Here is a 20,759-nt window from a genome sequence, read left to right as displayed (position 1 = left end):
GCAATTCATAATGAGAGGCAAAAGCTTTATAAAGATTTACAGCAACTTGAGAATCAAGACCATATGTAGCACTCATATTACGAAATTTATCAGTATCCATAAAAGCTTCAATGCATTTATAATCATAAATTATACCTGATTCTCTATCCTTGTCGTTCTCCCAACCTTCAGTATTTTCTTGGATCCGATCAAGAAGATCCCTTTTAAACTCTTCTTTGTTGCGTGTAAATGATCCAGAACAAGAAGTATCCAGCAAGGTCTTGTCTTGAAAAGAAAGTCTTGCATAGAAATTATCAATAATAACATTACCAGGAAGCTCATGAATGGGGCATTTGAGCATTAAAGACTTCAATCTCCCCCAAGCTTGGGCAATACTCTCTCCATCATGAGGCCAAAAATTATATATGCGATTCCGATCCTTGTGAATTTCACTTGGAGGATAGAACTTAGAATAAAACCGGGGCACAATATCATTCCATTCAAGAGAATCCCCATTATCCAGTAATTTATACCAATGCGCCGCTTTACCAGATAGCGATAAAGAGAATAGTTTCTTCCTCACTTCATCCATAGCAATACCTGCACATTTGAATAAACCGCATAATTCATGCAAAAACAGTAAATGATCACCGGGATGGACAGTTCCATCCCCTTCATAGCGGTTATCCATAACATGTTCAATAATTTTCATAGGTATTTTATATGGTATCACTTCCTCACCTGGCGCCTCATCCACTACCATTGCAGTAGTAGTAGAGATCCCCAATACAAACTGAAGAGAACATCTCTCCATAATGACTTATAGCAGCGGTGAGAAATAAAATCAGCACAACGATAAAGGTTTTCCTTACCAATTCCACTTACCAATAGCGCTTCACTCCCCGGCAAAGAACGGCGCCGTAAAAATAGTCTTGATGACCCACAAGTATAGCGGGTGTATCGTAGTATTTTCGATAAGTAAGAATGTCGATCCCAACGAGGAGCAGAAGGTGTTGACAAGCAGTTTCGATGAAGGATTCACTGTAAATGCTCACAGACAAGTATTCAGGGGGTTTAGATGTAACAGTTGAATAAAGTACGAGTAAGTAAAGTGCGAGAGTAACAATTGCAGCGAGTGGCCCAATCCTTTTTAGCACAAAGGACAAGCCGGTTTGTTTACTTATAATGACCAAACGTTCTCGAGGACACACGGGATTTTAGTCTAGTGCTTTCGCTGTGTACGGCTAAATAATCTTCATTGTTATGATAAGTGTTGTGTGGGTGAACCTATGCTAATGCACCGCCCTTCCTAGGACTAATACATACTTGTGATTATACCCCTTGCAAGCATCCGCAACTACAAGAAAGTAATTAAGAATAAATCTAACCACAGCCTTAAACTCTGAGATCCTGCTATCCCTCCTGCATCGATATACCAACGGGGGTTTAGGTTTCTGTCACTCCGGCAACCCCGCAATTAGCAAACGAATACAAGATGCATTCCCCTAGGCCCATAAATGGTGAAGTGTCATGTAGTCGATGTTCACATGACACCACTAGAAGAATAACACCACAACTTAAATATCACACCATTGAATATTACTCAACCATAGTTCACTACTAACATTTAGACTTCACCCATGTCCTCAAGAACTAAACGAACTACTCACAAGACATCATATGGAACATGATCAGAGGTGATATGATGATGAATAACAATCTGAACATAAACTTGGTTCAATGGTTTCACTCAATAGCATCAACAACAAGTAGAGATCGATACCGGGAGAGTTTCCCCTATCAAACAATCAAGATCAAACCCAAATTGCTACGGCGGTGATGGTGTCCAGCGGTGGAGACGGCGGTGATGATGGTGGAGATGATGGTGGAGATGATGATGATGGTGATGGCGATGATGTCCAGCTCGATGACGGTGACGATGGCGTCGATTTCCCCCTCCCGGAGGGAATTTCCCCGGCGGATTCCTGCCCGCCGGAGAGCTCTTTTCTCTCTGGTGTTCTCCGCCCCGCAGAGGCGGCTGTAACTCTTTGCGAGGTACCCTCTGTGGCTTAGGTTTTCGGGACGAAGGATTTCGCGAAGAAAAGGAGGCGAAAGGGGTCGTGGGCCCCCCAAACCACATGGCGGCACGGCCAGGGCATGGGCCGCGCCGCCCTAGGGTGTGGGCCCACCCTGGGTCCTCCTGGCTCCTCCTTCTGGCTTCCTTCGTCATCTTGAAAAATAGGATTTTTGGTATAATTTCCTTCCACAGTTGATCTTCCGAAATATTGCGTTCTGACGGTGCTTTTTCCAGCAGAATCCTGGCTCCGGTGCTTGATCCTCCAATAATGATGAAACATGCAAAATAGATGAAATAACATAAGTATTGTGTCCCAATATGAAATATATCAATGAATAACAGCAAATTATGATATAAAATAGTGATGCAAATTGGACGTATCATTCACCAATATTTTGATTAAGGCTAGGTTTTAAGATGAATGGTAATGAGGATGAATTGGACCATGATTTTATGTGAAGAATTATTTCTAAGTTATTGTAAGGGTTATCCTATTTCAAGGTTAGCTCTATTATCATATTTTAATAGCACTTTGAAATAAAGATACTACTCTCATCATTGTTTGGTCTAGTTATAAGGATAAGTGGTTGATCACCACTTATGGGTTTTAATCAAATGGTTTAGCACTAGGTTATTCTTAAGTTCCATATTTAAGCATAAGCTTTAACTAGTGAGCAATTCTAGGGTTCTCATCATATTCACATAATGGCAATTGGTTTGCATCTCAATTATGCCTAGGCTCATATTATGATCACCATAGTGATACATAAACTATGGTTGAGATATACCCTAGTTTGTAGATTTGGAATGTTATCATATTGCATTTGCTAGGGTTTAATCTCCCCTAACCAAGGTAATATGACTACTTGCTTGATTGTTCATGTGCTCCTTTAATTACTAAGGACTTGAGAATTAGTTTTGTCTTCTCCCAATTAACTTCTATTGATATCCTCAATTTATCATTAAAGTAACTAAAGTTGTTATAGTTCTTTTTATAGTTAACTTTGGTCATATGGATGGATGGTTTCTCACCATATTAAGTATGGAGTTTTACTCTAAGGTTTTCTTAGGTTCTTTAATTTATGAAATATAGATATGGTAGGATTCTACTGATGATCACTAAGTGGTTCACAAATTAAGGTTGGGATATAAGCCTAGGTTTGCTTACTAGTTACCTCCCTATGATTTCATGTGGGGAATAATATCTAGTAATCATATAAATGTTAGCATTTGGATTATTGTCCTATTTCTCCAAAGCATGGTCATGGATTAGGCATAATCCACTTGTTCTTAATATCTCTACCTCAATTTCTTAGGGTTTATGATCATCACTCAATTTATAATGATCAAGGTTTGGCTTCCTAAGTTATCTCTCAAGAATTAGGTTTCTCACTCCCAAGATTAAGTATTGTCTTGATCACCTAGAGTGTAGTACTTCTATTTTATTTTCCTGGATGGTGCTACTATGGTTGTCTCAATAGATTAAATCCCAGGAGAATTCCTGAGGTAATTACTTAGAGTTCTCTCAAGGATTGATGGTTTAACCACTTGAATATATAATAGGTCTCTCCCTTGAATCCAAGTGTTTCCTCAACTAACTTGAGGGTAACACCATAGCTTGAGTTCTCTCATACAGGAATAGTTATTCTAGGGTTTATGGTATACTCCTAATATTTATTTAGGTAGCTGAGCTATAGATTCAATTGTCTAACTTTGTTGGAGTAATCTCTTCCTTACTTTATCAATTCATGGATATAGTCTTGTTCCATTTGATATTAGGTTATCTCACCCCTCCAAGGTGAAATGGTTTAAATACATGGATGTATATCCAAGGTTTAGTTCAAGGTTTATCATTGATCCTCAAATAGTAACATAGAACTCTCACTTCTCTGGGTTTGATGTATAATAAATTGAAAATAGAGGAGAATATATATTTCTTAGTTGGAACTCCTTGTCTTGCTTTCAAGATTAAAGTAGAATGAATACCATGAGGTTCATGGTAGGATCATAGATTAGTTTGAGACATGGAGAAGATAAGTGAAGAATAGTTTCTCCAATTATTGTTGCTTGATTTCCAATTGAATGAATGTTCATATGTTATGGCAAGGAATATCATGTTGTGATCTTTAATAAGATCAAGTAATTGATCATTGAGTAAAGTGTTGTTGTGTTGATTATTAGTTCCATTTGATCTAACCCCTTAGATCAAATCATCTCTTCCCAAAACAAGGTTTTAGCAAAGTCACATTGAGGTTTATAGCGCTTGACTTGATGAGCTACTTCAATTCCACCAAGGTCAAGTGAAACTTCGATATCGTGGATTGTTTTACTTTAAAGCGCGAAAATTCCCCAGATTTTCTATGCATGAATGCAATGCACACATCTGTTTCCTCTATTTTTGTAACCCCATTACCTGGGATATTACAGTGGAGTCCCACCGGGACTCCACCTTCCTTGGTGGTTTCTTCCGGACTTTTCTAGAACCTTCTAGAACTTTCCATAGAACCTTCCGCATCATTTTAATTCACATAAAATGACATCCTATATATGAATCTTATTCTCCGGACCATTCCGGAACTCCTCGTGATGTCCGGGATCTCATCCGGGACTCCGAACAAATATTCGAACTCCATTCCATATTCAAGTTCTACCATTTCAACATCCAACTTTAAGTGTGTCACCCTACGGTTCGTGAACTATGCGGACATGGTTGAGTACTCACTCCGACCAATAACCAATAGCGGGATCTGGAGATCCATAATGGCTCCCACATATTCAACGATGACTTTAGTGATCGAATGAACCATTGACATACAATACCAATTCCCTTTGTCACGCGATATTTTACTTGTCCGAGGTTTGATCTTCGGTATCACTCTATACCTTGTTCAACCTCGTCTCCTAACAAGTACTCTTTACTCGTACCGTGGTATGTGGTCTCTTATGAACTCATTCATATGCTTGCAGGACATTAGACGACATTCCACCGAGAGGGCCCAGAGTATATCTATCCGTCATCGGGATGGACAAATCCCACTGTTGATCCATATGCCTCAACTCATACTTTCCGGATAATTAATCCCACCTTTATAACCACCCATTTACGCAGTGGCGTTTGGTGTAATCAAAGTACCTTTCCGGTATAAGTGATTTACATGATCTCATGGTCATAAGGACTAGGTAACTATGTATCGAAAGCTTATAGCAAATAACTTAATGACGAGATCTTATGCTACGCTTAATTGGGTGTGTCCATTACATCATTCATACAATGATATAACCTTGTTATTAATAACATCCAATGTTCATGATTATGAAACTAATCATCCATTAATCAACAAGCTAGTTAAGAGGCATACTAGGGACTTCTTTGTTGTCTACATATCACACATGTACTAATGTTTCGGTTAATACAATTATAGCATGATATATAAACATTTATCATAAACATAAAGATATAAATAATAACTAATTTATTATTGCCTCTAGGGCATATCTCCTTCAGTCTCCCACTTGCACTAGAGTCAATAATCTAGATTACATTGTAATATACCTAACACCCATGGCATTCTGGTGTTGGTCATGCTCTGCCCTAGGGAGAGCTTTAGTCAACGGATCTGCTACATTCAGATCAGTGTGTACTTTGCAAATCTTTACTTCTCCATCTTCGATGTACTCGCGAATCGAGTGGTAACGCAGCTTGATATGCTTCAGCCTCTTGTGTGACCTTGGCTCTTGTGCATTGGCGATGGCACCCATGTTATCACAGTAAATGATTAATGGGTCCAATGCACTAGGAACCACACCGAGCTCTACAATGAACCTCTTCATCCATACCGCTTCTGATGAAGCCTCTGAAGCCGCTATGTACTCTGATTCTGTTGAAGACTTCGCCACCGTGCACTGCTTCGAGCTTGCCCAGCTTACTGCAGCACCATTCAATATAAACACGTACCCAGACTGTGACTTAGGGTCATCAGGATCAGTGTTCCAACTTGCATCGGTGTAACCACTTACAACGAGCTCTTGGTCACCTCCATAACAAAGAAACATATCCTTAGTTCTTTTCAAGTACTTCAGGATATTCTTGACCGCTGTCCAGTGTTCCACTCCTGGATCACTTTGATATCTGCTAGTCAAACTAACAGCATGTGCTATATCTGGTCTAGTACATAGCATGGCATACATGATAGATCCTACTGCCGAGGCATAGGGGATATTACTCATCCTTTCTCTTTCTTCTCCCGTAGCCGGTCCTTGAGTCTTACTCAAGACCTTGCCTGGTAACATAGGTAAGAACCCTTTCTTACTTTCGTCCATTCTAAACTTCTTTAGAATCTTGTCCAGATATGTACTCTGTGATAGCCCTATTAGGCGTCTTGATCTATCTCTATAAATCTTGATGCCTAATATATACGATGCTTCACCAAGGTCTTTCATTGAAAAACTATTATTCAAATAACCTTTTACCTTTGCTTAATAGTTCTATATCATTCCCGATCAATAATATGTCATCTACATATAATATCAGGAATGCTACAGAGCTCCCACTCACTTTCTTGTAAATACAGGCCTCTCCATGACACTGTATAAACCCGAAGTCTTTGATCACCTTATCAAAGCGTCGGTTCCAACTTCTCGATGCTTGCTTCAGTCCATAGATTGAACGCTGAAGTTTGCATACTTTGTCAGCATTTTTAGGATTGACAAAACCTTTGGGTTGTACCATATACAACTCTTCCTCAATGTCTCCATTAAGGAACGCCGTTTTGACATCCATCTGCCAAATCTCATAATCGAAAAATGCAGCTATTGCTAACAAAATCCTCACAGATTTTAGCTTCGCTACAGGTGAGAAAGTCTCATCGTAGTCAACTCCTTGAATTTGTCGGAAACCCTTTGCGACAAGTCGAGCTTTATAGACAGTAATATTACCATCGCATCCTGCTTTTTTCTCTTGAAGATCCATTTATTCTCGACAGCCTTTCGGCTATCAGGTAAGTCTACCAAAGTCCATACTTTGTTATCATACATGGATCCCATTTCGGATTTCATGGCTTCTTGCCATTTGTTGGAATCTGGGCTCATCATCGCTTCTTCATACGTCGCAGGGTCCTCATCATTGTTATCCACAATCATGACATTTAGACAAGGATCATACCAATCAGGAGTGGTACGTTCCCTTGTCGATCTGCGAGGTTTAGTAGTTTCCTCGTTCGAAGTTTCATGATCATTATCATTAGCTTCCTCTGTTGCCGGTGTAGGCGGTACAGGTACAACTTCCGGTACTGCGCTACTCTGATCAACGAGTATAGATTCATTAATCTCATCGAGTTCTACTTTTCTTCCAGTCACTTCTTTAGTGAGAAATTCTTTCTCAAGAAAGGTTCCGTTCTTAGCAACAAAGATTTTGCCTTCGGATTTGTGATAGAAAGTATACCCTATAGTTTCCTTAGGGTATCCTATGAAGATGCATTTCTCCGCTTTGGGTTCTAGCTTGTCCGGTTGTAACTTCTTTACATAGGCTTCGCAACCCCAAACTTTCAGGAACGATAGCTTAGGTTTCTTATTAAACCATAATTCATACGGTGTCATTTCTATGGATTTTGATGGTGCTCTATTTAAAGTGAATGCAGCTGTCTCTAATGCATAACTCCAAAATGATAACGGCAAATCAGTAAGAGACATCATAGAACGAACCATATCTAAGAGAGTTCGATTACGACGTTCGGACACACCGTTACGTTGAGGTGTTCCCGACGGTGTCAATTGTGAAAGTATTCCGCATTTCTTTAAATGCATGCCAAACTCATAACTCAGATATTCACCTCCACGATCAGATCGTAGAAATTTAATCTTCTTGTTACGTTGATTTTCTACTTCACTTTGGAATTCCTTAAACTTCTCGAAAGTTTCGGATTTATGTTTCATGAAATAGATATACCCATATCTACTCAGATCATCTGTGAAGGTTAGAACATAACGATAACCACCGCGCGATGCTACGCTCATTGGTCCACACACATCGGTATGTATGATTTCCAATAAGTCAGTAGCTCGTTCCATCATACCAGAAAATGGAGTCTTTGTCATTTTTTCCATTAGACATGCTTCGCATCTATCAAGTGACTCAAAGTCAAGTGATTCAAGTAATCCATCAGTATGGAGTTTCTTCATGCGTTTCACTCCAATATGACTAAGACGACAGTGCCACATATAAGTAGAATTATCATTCAATTTAATTCGCTTAGCATCAATGTTATGTATATGCGTATCACTACTATCGAGATCTAACAGAAATAAGCCATTCTTTTGTGGTGCTCGACCATAAAAGATATTATTCATAAAAATAGAACAACCATTATTCTCAGACTTGAATGAATAACCGTCTTGCATTAAACAAGATCCAGATATAATGTTCATGCTCAACGCGGGTACAAAATAACAATTATTTAGGCTTAAAACTAATCCCGAAGGTAGATGTAGAGGAAGTGTGCCGACAGCGATCACATCGACTTTGGATCCATTTCCAACGCGCATCGTCACTTCATCTTTCAGTAGTCTTCGTTTATTCTTTAGTTCCTGTTTCGAGTTACAAATATGAGCAACCGAACCAGTATCAAATACCCAGGTACTAGAACGAGAACCAGTGAGATAAACATCTATAACATGTATATCAGATATACCTTCTTTCTTCTTCTTGACAAGGCCGCTCTTCAGATCAGCCAGATACTTGGAGCACTTACGCTTCCAGTGTCCCTTCTCCTTGCAGTAATAGCACTCAGCATCAGGCTTAGGGCCGTTCTTAGGTTTCATAGGAGGCGTGGCAGCTTTCTTGCCACCCTTCTTGAATTTTCCCTTAGACTTGCCCTGTTTCTTGAAACTGGTGGTCTTGTTAACCATCAACACTTGGTGCTCTTTCTTGATCTCAATCTCAGCAGCTTTTAGCATGCCAAAGAGTTCAGGTAACTCCTTGTTCATGTTCTGCATATTGTAGTTCATCACAAAGTTCTTGTAACTTGGTGGAAGTGATTGAAGGACACGATTAATCCCCAGTCTGTTAGGAATCACTATTCCCAAGTCACTGAGTTTCTTCGCATGCCCGGTCATGGCGAGCATGTGCTCACTAACGGAGCTGCCTTCTTCCATCATACAGCTGAAGAAATGTTTCGATGCTTCATAGCATTCCACGGCCGCATGAGTCTCGAATATAGCTTTCAGCTCATTCATCAACTCATGAGGATCGTGGTGCTCAAAACGTTTTTGAAGATCGGATTTCAGACTGCACAGGATGGCACACTGAACTTGAGAGTACCGAGTTTTCCGAGTCTCGTAAACAGCTTTTACTTCATCGGTTTCAGTTTCTGCAGGAGGGTCACCTAGCGGTGCATCAAGCACATATTGCAGATTTCCGCCAGAGAGGAAGATCCTGACATGACGGAACCAGTCGGTGAAGTTGCTACCGTTGCTCTTAAGTTTTTCTTTCTCTAGGAACTGGTTAAAATTGATTGGGGACGCCATCTCTACAACATATATTTGCAAAATTTTAGACTAAGTTTATGACAAATTGAGTTCAAATTTTAATTCAACATAATTAAAAATCTAGATGAACTCCCACTCAAAACAATATCCCTCGCATTGTCTTAGTGATTACACGAACCAAATCCACCGCACCTATGTCCGATCATCACGAGACAAGGTGTGATTTCAATGGCGAACACTCAAAGTGTTCATCATATCAACCATATGATTCATGCTCTACCTTTCGGTATCACGTGTTCCGAGACCATGTCTGTACATGCTAGGCTCGTCAAGGCCACCTTAGTATCCGCATGTGCAAAACTGTCTTGCACCCGTTGTATGCACTTGTTGATTCTATCACACCCGATCATCACGAGATGCTTCGTAACGACAAGTCTTGGCAACGGTGCTACTAAGGATGAACACTTCATTATCTTGAGATTTTAGTGAGGGATCATCTTATAATGCTACCGTCGCGATCTAAGCAAAATAAGATGCATAAAAGGATTAACATCACATGCAGTTCATATGTGATATGATATGGCCCTTTTGTCTTTGCGCCTTTGATCTTCATCTCCAAAGCACGGACATGATCTCCATCATCTTCGGGCATGATCTCCATCATCGTCGGCGTAGCGTCAAGGTCAATGGCGCCGTCTTCATGATTGTCCTCCATGTAGCAACTATTACAACTACTTTGAAATACTACTCAACATGAAATTTAAAGACAACCATAAGGCTCTGCCGGTTGCCACAATACAATAATGATCATCTCATACATATTCATCATCACATTATGGCCATATCACATCACCAAACCCTGCAAAAACAAGTTAGACGTCTCTAATTTGGTTTGCATATTTTACGTGGTTTAGGGTTTTCGAGAGAGATCTAATCTACCTACGAACATGAACCACAATGTTGATACTAATGTTTTCAATAGAAGAGTAAATTGAATCTTCACTATAGTAGGAGAGACAGACACCCGCAAAGCCTCTTATGCAATACAAGTTGCATGTCGAACGAGGAACAAGTCTCATGAACGCGGTCATGTAAAGTTAGTCCGAGCCGCTTCATCCCACTATGCCACGAAGATGCAAAGTACTCAAACTAAAGATAACAAGAGCATCAACGCCCACAAACCATTGTGTTCTACTCGTGCAACCATCTATGCATAGACACGGCTCTGATACCACTGTAGGATAACGTTGCATAGAAAACAAAAAATTTCCTACCGCGAACACGCAATCCAAGCCAAGATGCAATCTAGAAGACGGTAGCAACGAGGGGGTATCGAGTCTCACCCTTGAAGAGATTCCAAAGCCTACAAGATGAGGCTCTTGTTGCTGCGGTAGACGTTCACTTGCCGCTTGCAAAAGCGCGTAGAAGATCTTGATCACGATCGCTTCCGGCGCCACGGACGGGCAGCACCTCCGTACTCGGTCACACGTTCGGTTGTTGATGAAGACGACGTCCACCTCCCGTTCCAGCGGGCAGCAGAAGTAGTAGCTCCTCTTGAATCCGACAGCACGACGGCGTGGTGTCGGTGGCGGTGGAGAACTCCGGCGGAGCTTCGCTAAAGCTACGCGGGAGATATGGAGGAGAGGGGGGCGGCTAGGGTTTGGGAGGGGGTGGCCGGCCACTTCAATGGGGCCGCCAACTTGTGGTCTTGGGGTGGCCGGCCCCATCCCTTGGCCCCTCATTATATAGGTGGAACCCCAAGTGTTGGTCTCCAAGTCTTCGAATAAGACCCGAAACCAAAACCTTCCATATGAAAAGGAAACCTTCCTAGGGTGGGAATCCCACTTGGGGTGGGATTCCCCCCTTCCATATGGGGGGGTGGCCGGCCCCCTAAGGGGGAGTCCACTTGGGACTCCTCCCCCACTAGGGTTGGTCGGCCATGGAGGTGGAGTCCCACCGGGACTCCACCTTCCTTGGTGGTTTCTTCCGGACTTTTCTAGAACCTTCTAGAACCTTCCATAGAACCTTCCGCATCATTTTAATTCACATAAAATGTCATCCTATATATGAATCTTATTCTCCGTACCATTCCGGAACTCCTCGTGATGTCCGGGATCTCATCCGGGACTCCGAACAAATATTCGAACTCCATTCCATATTCAAGTTCTACCATTTCAACATCCAACTTTAAGTGTGTCACCCTACGGTTCGTGAACTATGCGGACATGGTTGAGTACTCACTCCGACCAATAACCAATAGCGGGATCTGGAGATCCATAATGGCTCCCACATATTCAACGATGACTTTAGTGATCGAATGAACCATTCACATACAATACCAATTCCCTTTGTCACGCGATATTTTACTTGTCCGAGGTTTGATCTTCGGTATCACTCTATACCTTGTTCAACCTCGTCTCCTGACAAGTACTCTTTACTCGTACCGTGGTATGTGGTCTCTTATGAACTCATTCATATGCTTGCAAGACATTAGACGACATTCCACCGAGAGGGCCCAGAGTATATCTATCCGTCATCGGGATGGACAAATCCCACTGTTGATCCATATGCCTCAACTCATACTTTCCGGATACTTAATCCCACCTTTATAACCACCCATTTACGCAGTGGCGTTTGGTGTAATCAAAGTACCTTTCCGGTATAAGTGATTTACATGATCTCATGGTCATAAGGACTAGGTAACTATGTATCGAAAGATTATAGCAAATAACTTAATGACGAGATCTTATGCTACGCTTAATTGGGTGTGTCCATTACATCATTCATACAATGATATAACCTTGTTATTAATAACATCCAATGTTCATGATTATGAAACTAATCATCCATTAATCAACAAGCTAGTTAAGAGGCATACTAGGGACTTCTTTGTTGTCTACATATCACACATGTACTAATGTTTCGGTTAATACAATTATAGCATGATATATAAACATTTATCATAAACATAAAGATATAAATAATAACTACTTTATTATTGCCTCTAGGGCACATCTCCTTCAAGGGGAACACTTGCTACTTATGTCGTGAGAAGGGGCACTTTGCTTCTTCTTGCTTAGGTGGTACCTTATCTAACCCTATAATTGTTGATGATGATTATTCTCTAGGGAAGGATAAGGATGGCAATGTGTTTGCTAAGTTTGTTGGAACTCAAAGTGGTATCAAGAAAAAGACCATTTGGGTTGCCAAGCCTATTGTGACTAACCTCTTAGGACCCAACTTGGTTGGGGACCAACAAGCTCAAACTTGATCAATAGGTGCATATGGAGGTCATTGGAGACTTGGCTACTTCATGAAGAATTAAGGGATCTTCATATATTATATTTTGACCAAGCCAAGTCATATGGATTATCATCTATATCTTATATCCAATGTTCCTCTTTGCGGTAACTTATACTTCAACTCATCATATTTATTGTAAGTTACTTGCCCCTTTGCATGTTTGGTTTTGTACCAAATATTTGTGTGTACGTGTTGTGTCTTACTTACCTATCTTGTGTATTCAAGTATGTTTGTTTGACTCATCATATACTTGTGTATTGTTTTGGAGCCTAATGCATCTTGATGATATCTTATTTGGCTCTCTTTGAGTTATTAATGGAACATCCCATTTTGGGGGAGTGATATGCTTTGTGCATCTCTCCTTCTATAAAATGTGGGTATATGGGTACCACCACTTAGTATTGATATTGCAAGATTATCTAGTCACTATGTGGCGTGTCATACTCATGAGAAATTCAAATTCTAATGTCCATTAATCATCTCTAGTCGAATTTTAGTTGCCTCTTGTTTAGAAGAAATGTTTTATCACATTATGGGGGAGTAATATGTTTTGTACATATCACAAGCCTAGAAAATGTGAACATATGAGGTTATGCCACTTAGAGTTGATGCTCTTAATTATCTTGTTCCTAGGTGGCATGTTTGCTCAAACAAGCTCCATTCCTAATAAAAATCTTTTATTACTCATCTTGTGGGTTCTTGTTTGAATAAGAAATTCTTGGTGCGGTTTTTCCTCAAATATATATCTCTATATCTTATTTGGGACACCGTTTGCTTCAAGTTATTCTAATCATTGCCGTGCGTGATTGTTTGACTAGTTGAAGTTATCAAGAATCTTCATCCGTGCATAGTGCTTAATTCTATATACTTATCCTATGCCTTTTATTGTGAAGTTGATCCTTACTATCATTGTCAATACACCACCGGAAATTATTTCCAATATACTCATTGTCTTTGACAATTTATAACCTTGTATGTGGTTGAATCTATGGATCACCTTCACCTTGGATTGCTTCTTATTGCCTTATTTTATTTCCAACAAATCCTTGTTGCTCCCATATGTCTTCCTTGTCCCTTTGAAAAACCTTTTGATAAATCCTCTTGATTCATATCAAGTGTTTGTGTTGGAAGACATACCTTTTCCTTACGGTACATTGTGCCATTGTGAAAAGTGTAGAGGGTTTGGTTTATTTGTTCGAACCTTGCTCTTTTGGGAGTTTTGCTATCTCATTCCTTCTTACATATTTTATTAGCTTGAATGAGATAAATCTTTGAGCATGTTTGCTTTATTTCATCCTCTATGCTCAATGGTTACTTCTTAGTTCATTTTTTGAACTTTGTTGAACAAATCTTTTTGTGATTTACTTCTTATATATAATTTGGACAACAAATTTGTTTTGTGACACCTTTATGCCTTATTCAATTCTTTTGGTGTTTTGTCCAAAGTATATCTTTCTTGTATCTTTAAAAGTTTTGGTGCATGCTTATATGTAATTTGTTTATACTTGTAGCATGCTTGCTTTCTTTTGATCCATTATGTAGGATATACTCCATCAAATCTTAAATGGCTAAGATGTGCATGAAATTCAAATTTCATCTAAATATGCACATATTTATATGGAGTGCGTCCTATATATTATGGTTAGTCTAACCATGTTGGACCCAATGAGTTTGGGGACCAAGATGTACTTGAATGATGTTTTAGGAACATTGGAGATGCAATGGAGGCTTGTCTCATCTATAAGGAAGGTGTTGCCACCATATGAGAATTGGAGTCAAGCTAGGATGATCGATGAACTCTTATCTACTACAACAGGCCATTGCTATCTCGGTAACAAGTATCTTATTCATGCATTCTCATATAGCATCCAACCTCTTGCAGGTTGTATCTTGGCATGAAATATTTATTTCGAAAATATTGCGGTTCTTGAAAAATCCTTTTTAAAAAGTAAAAGTTTTTATTGTACATTTGAGTAATTTGAGAAGATGCATATGCTGGGAATATATATAAATCATGTTTATGATTCACCTACCCAAATATGCCCTCTAGCAATTTATTGCACATGATCAAATTTTTTTTTATTGCATATCAATTCCTCAAAGAATTCTTATGTGCAATTTTGATTAAGAATTGCGAAATAAATCCTTATTTGTGATACTTGTTGCCTTTCTCAAAACATTTCAACTAGCTTTACTTCCCTTATCGTTAGTTGTGATGTTTTTGATATTTTCTTGGTTGAAGCTCATTCATATACCATAAGTGAAAAATTGGAGCCATAGGCTATATATGCTTCTTAAGAAAACATCCTTTGGTATATTTTATGACTTCATCTTGGATATCTTGTCTTATTTATTTTATTAATCTCTTGTGTGTGCATGTTTCTTTATGGATCATCTTGTCCACTTTAGAAACTCATATACATGAGAGCGTTAATCCATCACCTTGATATCCTTGTTCTTTGCCAACCATCTTCTTATCCTTTTGATTTTAGTGTTGTTGGTAAAGAAGATTTATGAGTGCTTGGTTTATTTGTTTTCTTCATGCACTCATATCTCGTAATTGTTGGACTCAAGTTGTTCTTGATAAGCATATTCTCTTTATCTTAGTTGTGTTCTAAATGATATATAGGGAGTGAGGATTCCATGTTTATGCATATTGTATTCAAATGCAAACATTATGAATTATGCACGAACCTTGGGGAGCTTCCTTATTTTTAGAGCACTATACCTCTCTTATCATGATATCTTTGTTTGTCCAATTGGATCTTTGATTGCTTGCATTATTTGTTGAAGCTCACTTCACCATGTTATCTTTATGCAATCCTTGATCCTCAATATAGTTTGACTTCCTTCAAATATTCATCATTGGATATGTGCATTTGATTCCACTCAAATCATGAGAAGTGCACACCTTGGGGAGGAACTCACATTATATTGGCTTTCTAATTTTTCACCCATTTTGGCACTCGATGCCAATGGGGGTGAAGTTTAGAGGGTTTAAGGGAATGGTTTTATACTTAAGTTTGGTTTGTGCTTAAGTGTTTTGCCTCTCATGCATTCCATATTTATATGTCTTGCATGGTTGTATATATATAGTGGAAACTATCCCAAAGGTTAATCTTGACAATGTATGCAATGAATTCATGTTCATCACACGTGCATACATTGTGGGGGAGTTTTCTCTATATATATTGGTTCTACTCACATCCCTTGCATTTGTTGTAGTTGTGTGAGTAGAGCCGGTTTTGATATGGGCTAGTAGCTTTGTGTTACTTGACCATATCAAATACAACCTCTTGTATACAACTTATCCTCGGAAAAGTTGCGTACTTGTTTCTAATATTCATTATATAAACCCTCTTATTGTGATTGTCATCAATTACCAAAATGGGGGAGATTGTAAGGGTATATTGCCCCTATGTGTGGTTTTGGTAATTAATGACAACCCCTATGGACTAATGTTTTCATTGAGTTTATATGAAGGAATTTTCCACATGTACTTCCTGTATTCCATGTGTTGGATTCAAGTATGGATGCCATGAAGATAAAGATACACCTTGTGTATTGGCATCAAGATCATCGATTTAAAGATACATATGTGATATGATCAAGAAGAAGAAATGAAGATGGAGTTCTTATGTGGAACTCAATATTAGCCATGCTCTATCTTAAGTGAGTATGTGAAGATACAAGGTTGAGTTGGGCAAGTTCAAGATGAGCATCTCAAGTGAATCACATGCTTGAAGCTTGCCGTCCATTTGGTGATAATGGACTTGTGAAGATGTGCATCAATGAAGCTTTTCCATCATAGTGTATGGGGGAGCATTTGTGAGTCTTCACAAAGCAACAATGATCAAGTGAGGCATTCCGGCTTGAGTGGAGCGTGAAGAGCTATCATCAAGATCAAGCGGGATGCGCAAGGCAAAGGTATGGCCTTGCTAGGTTTTCTTTTTACCGGTCTCAAGGTGGTTGTTGGGAGACCGGATTATAGGATAGATAGCCGCACTATCAAGAGGGGCTTTCGGTTGGGTAACTTGATCACATCGTCTTAGGGAGCTCAATCCTTTGCATACTTTGCATATTATTATTGCTTCTTGGTATTTCTCGGTGTGAGGTTCTTGAGCTTGTTGCTAGCTTTACAACAAGCCCAAGTTCATCGAAAACGGAGTTAGCATGCATCTTCTATTGCGTTTTCGAGGATGGGTGATTTTACCTTTTATATTCATGATAAAATCCCCTCCTACAGATTCTTGTGTTTTCACTTTCTATTAGATAGCATTTGTTGTTATCTTCCAAACAAAATTGGTTTCATTCGAATCGGAGTTCGGGAGCATTTGTTATTAAAGAAAAGGTAAAAGAAGAAAAAGAAAAGGGCAGGGGCCAGCCGGCCGACCGGCCCACCCGGTCCACAACCGGGCGCCAACCGGACCGGCGTCCAGTGGAGTTTGGGCCCATGACCGGCCGCATGCCCGGTCCGCGTCCGGCCTGCCCGGCGCGCCCTCCGGCCCGACCGACTGCCTCGCCGGGCCGCCTTATGCCCCGCGCAGCCCACAGCGTGGCCTGCCACCTCGCGCGGCCTGGCTAACTGCCGCCCAGTGTGGCGCGCCGCCCCGCCCGGCTGCTGGTCCGGATCCCAGGCCGGCCTCCTCAGTGCCTGGCCCGGTCAGCCGGCTGGGCATTTTTTTCTGGCCTTTTTTCTTGTCTTTTTCTCTGTATTTCCCCCCAACGGGTATACTTGCTCCCTAGCTATAAATAGCCCTTTCTTCCACCTTGAGCAAGTAGTTCTTCCCATTCTCTCTCCTCCATTGTTGCATTTTGAAGAACTTGCTCTCCCCTTTGATTCCTCCCATAACTCTTGCTATTTCTTGAGGGATCTAAGAGAGGAGATCTAGATCTACACTTCCACCAATCCTTTTCTTCTCTAAGTGAGGGGAACTCTTGGGATCTAGATCTTGGAGTCTTTTGTTGACTTTCCCCATTGTTCTTCCTCTCCAATCTCATCTTAGCATTTGTTGTTTGGGTGGGATTTGAGAGTGAAAGATTTGAACACCTCTAGTGTTCTTGCTTTGCATCATTGCATAGTGTTGAGCTCTCCACCACGATTAGTTCGAGTGAGAGACCGTGAGCTTGTTACTCTTGGAGGGAGACCTCCTAGTTGGCTTGGCGGTTGGTGCTCCGGTGATCTATTCAAGAAGATTGTGAAGAGGCCCGGGCTTCTCCTTCGTGGAGCTTGTGAAGTGGTTGTGGAGCTTGCCATCTCCGGAGCGGAGGAAAAGCTAACCATAAGGAAAGGGCCATTATCCTTCGTGGGTGTGGTTTGGAGAATAGGGTGAGCCTTCGTGGCGCGGGGAATCATTCGTGGGACCTCCACTCCTCCAAACGTGACGTACCTTCTTGCAAAGGAAGGGAACACGGGAATACATCCTCGTCTCCGCGTGCCTCGGTTATTTCTATACCCGAGCTCTCTTTCCTTGTGATAGCCATCGTGCTTGAAGTACATATATCTTGCTATCACTTGTGCTACATATATCTTGTGCCTATCTTGCTTAGCATATTTAGGGTGTAAGGGTATTCTACCCTTATCCATTATTTTGGTATCTATGACACCGTGCTAGAGTATTTGGACTAATACATGCCTACAAGATGACTTTCAGGTATTAGCCAAAGAGGTATGATGGTGTAGCAATGGAACAAAAGGCAACGGGAGACCCCCCCAATTCGACGAAAAATCAGCTAGTTTTTCTGAGCCTGGCCGGTCCACGAATCCGGTCGGACCGGCCCTGGCACCGGGCAGCCCGGTCACCAACCGGACTCCGTAACCGGTGCCATCCGGGCAAGTTCCAGTAAAGAAGAGAAGCTCCCCGGCGTGCGTCCGGTCACCAGCCCGGTTTCGAACCGGCTGCTCCGGTCCACGGCCCGGTCTGACCGGGCGCCTGACCGAGCGGCCCGGTCAGCAACCGGATTCTGCGCCTGTGACATCCGGGCGACATCCAGTAAGCCCAGAAGCCTGCCCGGTCAAGTCCCGGTCCCAGCTCCGGTTGGAAACCGGCCGGCCCGGTCTGTGGCCCGGTCTGACCGGGCTGTGGACCGGCCTGTCCGGCGCCAAATCCGGTTGACCGGGTTTCTCGAAGAATCTGCTGATGTGGCAAGTGACCAACGGCCGTATTTCGAAGAACACTATAAATAGGTCTTCTCCTACCTCTGAACAGTTAGGCACTACACTACAAGCTGTTCTTGAGCTCTCTCTCTCCTACTCCATTGCTAGAAACACCAAAAGCCTCAGATCTCCCTCCTCCTCCACCCAAACTCAAATCCCTCCGGGGAATCATTAGAGGAGGACCCGATCTACCGTTCTACCAAGCCAAATCTCATTCCCCCTTGTATTCATTGAGAAGCTTGCTTCCTAGGGTTCCTTGGAAACCCTAGGTAGGCAAGAGGAGTCCGGAAGCATCCGGGCTGTGGATTTGCTCCGGGCAAGATTGTGAAGGTTTGGAGGCTACCTCAAAGTCTACCACAAGTGAGTGAGCTATTCCTTCGTGGGATAGGCTCCGGAGAATAGGGTGAGCCTTCGTGGCGCGGGGAATCCTTCGTGGGACCTCCACTCCTCCAAACGTGACGTACCTTGTTGCAAAGCAAGGGAACACGGGAATACATCCTCGTCTCCGCGTGCTATCGGTTATCTCTAACCAAACTCCTTACTTGTGATTTAACTGCCTGTGAGAGCCTTCGTGCTCGAGTTAGAAGTATCCTCATATAGGTTGCTTCACCTAGTTTGCATTAGGCTCATCTTTATATTCCGCAAAGCCTAATATTGCAAAGAAAGAATTAAAATTTGTAGAAACCTATTCACCCCCCCCCCTCTAGGTTTACCATCTCTATACTTTCAATTGGTATCAGAGCCTGGACTCTTATTAAGGGCTTCACCGCCTTAAGAGTGAGATGGATAAACTCTTCGAGGGTCTAGATGAAGACTCTAACCTTTCGGTTAAAGAGATGAAATCTAGATTCTTGGCATATGAGGCCGAGAAGAAGAAAAAGGAGGATGAGCTACAAAACCAAATGGCAGAAATGACTGCCATGCTTAAGAACCTAACTGCGGGTGGAACTTCTAGTGGGGCTTCGGCCTCTAAGGAATCCTACCATGATGTTAACCATGACTATCCTAGAAACACTTCACCCATGCCTCATATAAACCATAGTGGGACCGTTCCCCATTACGATGGAACTCACTTTCCACATTGGAAATCTGCTATGGAATCTCATATTCGCAGCTGCAGTGTGGAGCTATGGGAGCTCATTGTTCATGGACATCGGGAGCCACAAGATCCTACTCGGTTGACCTCCACCGAGTTCTACAACCGTCAACTCAATGCATCCGCACGTGACAAGATTAGAAGTGGCATCAACCGCAAGCTTCTTGATCAAGTCGATGACATTGTCTCCGCTAAAGAGTTGTGGGATCGGATCGTAGTACTCCAAGAGGGAACCGATTTGATCCAATCAGCTCTCTATGAGACCGCAAAGCAAGAGGCCTACCAATTCATGATTCGAGATGGAGAATCCATATTTGATGCCTATGCTAGGCTTGGTGCTCTGAAAGTAAGGGTCAAGGGACTTGGTGTTGAGAAGTATAATGACGGATTTGAGATGAACGAGGCCTTCATAAAATCCAAGGTCATTGCTATGATTGCCGTCAAACAAGAAGACACCAACCTTGGACTCAACTTGCAAATCATGACCAAGAGTGCCGATCTCAACTCCGATGATCTAGTCTCCTATGTGGCCGCCAATGAAAGCATGGCCAAAGCCGGAAAGAGGCTCAAGGCAATGAACCGTGTTGATGAAGCCTCACACAACCATGAAGCGTCACACAACCTTGCTCTCAAAGCTAGAGCCGACCATGAAAGCAAAGAAGACT

The sequence above is a fragment of the Lolium perenne genome, chromosome 6 (assembly GCF_019359855.2).
Source record: "Lolium perenne isolate Kyuss_39 chromosome 6, Kyuss_2.0, whole genome shotgun sequence".
NCBI classification, from domain to species: domain Eukaryota; kingdom Viridiplantae; phylum Streptophyta; class Magnoliopsida; order Poales; family Poaceae; genus Lolium; species Lolium perenne.
This window is presented reverse-complemented; position numbering follows the sequence as displayed.